Here is a 3,483-nt window from a genome sequence, read left to right on the forward strand (position 1 = left end):
CAGGAAACTAGAGAGGCCCAATCAGAAGCCAGAGCGTCTGCAGGAAACTAGAGAGGCCCAATCAGAAGCCAGAGCGTCTGCAGGAAACTAGAGAGGCCCAATCAGAAGCCAGAGCATCTGCAGGAAACTAGAGAGGCCCAATCAGAAGCCAGAGTGTCTGCAGGAAACCAGAGAGGCCCAATCAGAAATGCTCATTTTAACGTTTGCGCTGCGTTGCCCCCATGCTGCCACATTTAGTACTTTTAAAATTGTAACGTCTCTGTGCAGGTCACCTCCAAACCTGTTTCAGGTTCTTGTTTTGTTGTGTGTGGAGTTTACTTTCTGCTATCTTAGTCCTGATATTAATAATTCTTGCAGGAGTTTCCTTCAAGCCACAGAGCTTTTTTTTTTTTTTTTTGTCAACATTGCTCATTGAAAGATCATAAATCAGCCGTCTTTTAGCTTCCAGTTGTAACCAAGAAATATCTCATATTTCTATCCGTGTCTATGTTAATGTGCCCCAGTGGAGGCAGTGGACAGCTCTTATCATTCAGTCAGGGGTGTGTGACGGAGGGGTGTGTGTTGGACGGTCGCAGGGGGAAGACGTGTAAGTCATTTCCAGATAATGGCAGGGTTCTGTCTCCCCTTGCTCTTGTAGCAGGCCCAGTTCGCCAACTCATCAATCCGCCAGCAGACACGCCACACCCCCGCAGCTCTCTGCTCACTTATCACCCCAAAACTACCACTGTGCTCTCTAAATAACTGCTTCCCCTTCACTAATCTCCTACAGTCCCCCACAATGCCATCCCTCCTCTGCATCAAATCTTTTTCCAATCTGTTTTCTTTCCGTGTGTTTGAACAGAACTTCCCCTGATAATAGCCCGGCGACAAACCGGCCGGCAGCAGAGTTATTTTTGAGATGTGGCAGCCGACGTCCCCTGATGTAGGTGCAGGAAGGACAGAGGGACGACGGCGACAACAATTTGATCCACCTGGGTGGTCCACCGCCTTGTAGGTGACCTCATGCTTAATGAGGAACACCACCAGCTCGGCGGGGGCAGCTGGAGGGAAATATGCAGATGCTGAAGTGAGTATGATGGCTGCATTAGGAGGGAATGCTGCAGCGGATCTATGGTTACTGTAAGGCTGAGCGCGGCTGCCACTTTGCGTTTGCAAACAGCGGTGACCAGACACACTACTTTGATTAAAGGTGTTTACACTGGCAATTTGATCCGGTGTGACAATAGGCTTGGGTATGACTCTAACCTGAAGCCAAATACGCACTAATGAAGACCAGACTGGGCCCGTCGCCCTCTCCGTTTTAAATATGACATTATGAATCAGGCTCAGCGCGGCTGACAGAAATAGCCTGCTCCTGCTGGATCAGTCCCCCATTTCTGTTCTGTCCTGTTCCTGCTCTCCAAATGGTCAACTGGAGAATAATTTGTGATTTGTAGCCGCGGGAAACTGGATCATTACAGCCTGTGGATGTGCGTGTGATGGCCCCGTTGTTCTTTGGGAGGAATCGACACAATCAAGAAATGAAAGTGGGAATTAGCAGAAGCTAACATCGCAAACAGGGGGTAGTTTGGCGATTATTTTTATTTTAGAAGAAAAGCAAATTCCAACCAAGTCTGACGTTATATAATAGACATCTGCTTCTTTTCAGAAATACTGTATGTGCTTTTTATTTTCCACAGAGGAATTTACAAGCATTTAGGAATTTTTCCTGATGATGTTTGGACTCGAGTCTGGCTCAAATTACTGACACGAATGTTTAAAAGAACTTATAAAATGATTAATCACCTCTATTTCCAACTTATAGCGTTCAATCTTCAATCTGCGCCATTTATTCACAAAATCAAAAAAAAAGAGGCAAAATAAGTGATCAAATGTTTGCTAACGGTGCACAAAAGCCTTGTGTGTGTCTTTTACAACAAGCTGAGTAAAGAAAGCTGTTAAAGCCATTTATCTGACGCAGGGCTCAGAGCGAGACAGTTTATCTCTCTTACAGTGATGCCTAATGTGTCTTTAATAATATATTTGCCCCATCAGCATCTCACCTCTCAAAGCAATGCAATTTACTCTAAATGGGCAAAAGAGAAGGAGTCAGACAAACGGCATGAAATGTACAGGAAAGTGGTCAGATGACCTGAGTTCACGGTGAAGCCCTTTCTGGCTCAGTTTTCACAGATCGATCTATTCACACAGTTTTCTTTGGAACGTAACTTCAAATTATATTTGTTTTTAGCACAAATCTGACATATTTTTGACAGTCACCAGAATAGCTGACTTCATGTTAACAAACCTTGCAACAGATTGGTGCAACTCTCTCTTTGTTAGGGTTTAATTACACTACAGTGACCTTTCCGTCAAAGTTGTCTTCAGTTTGACAGAAACACAAACACTCAGTTTGTCTCTGGGACGTTTATCCACACCAACATGTTGTTGGGCCCTAAAGAGGCTCTTCAAGCTGCTGCCTCACATGTAAAGTATGAAAAGGAGGTTAAAATAGTGACAGACAGTCAAACTGGAGCTGCAGTGAAACACTAATTAATTTGGCACAGACACAACAAAATGCTGCTGTTGAAGCTGATTACTAAACAAGCCAGAGGATCGTTTGGACGGAGCCATAATGGATTAATGCAACAGACGCTTTGCTCTGACAGAGGAAGCATAAAAACATCTTATCTGATCAATTGTGGCTCCCAAACGATGGCTGCTCACCTGATTGGTGCTGATTACTTCCACAGAGCTCAGCCAGCTTCCTCCAACATGACCACAGCAGAAACACAGAACCTAAAACCAAAATGGTTCAGGTCCAATAGAAGATGTTCTTTCTAATGTAGAAATCATTAATGAGAAATACATTAATGATTTTTATTAGGATGAGGAGAATCAAAGTTTGCTGTGTGGCCTGAGGATTCCCAATTTATCCTATTTGGATAAATTTAAATTTAGAGATTATTTTCTAATATATTCATCGCAAAAACACAAAGTTGTACCAACTATTTTAATTTCTAATGCAAATATTTTAGTACACTTCAAATAAAACAAAAGTAACTTACAAGACATCAGAGTTTGTTTAAGTTAATAATTTCTTAATATTGATGAAGAAGTGGTGGTTGCTCTAGCAGATTATTTCACTTACAATGTGGGAAAAATGTTTTGTTATAAATTTGCCAATGAAGCAACAACTTTTTCATCTTATTTAGAAATTATTTACTTAAAACAAGCCTTGTTGAAAAGCTACTTATAAGGCAGGTTTGTCTTATTTGCACTAGACCAAAAATACTCAACAATATTTTGTGTTTTTGCAGCGATGCGGTGCAAAGACACATGGATGGATGGATGGATGGATAGATGATGGATGGATAGATGATGGATGGATGGATGGATGGGTAGATGATGGATGGATAGATGGATAGATGATGGATGGATAGATGATGGATGGATGGATGGATGGGTAGATGATGGATGGATAGATGGATAGATGATGGATGG

Source organism: Poecilia formosa, unplaced genomic scaffold (assembly GCF_000485575.1).
Source record: "Poecilia formosa unplaced genomic scaffold, Poecilia_formosa-5.1.2 Scaffold47, whole genome shotgun sequence".
NCBI classification, from domain to species: Eukaryota; Metazoa; Chordata; class Actinopteri; order Cyprinodontiformes; family Poeciliidae; genus Poecilia; species Poecilia formosa.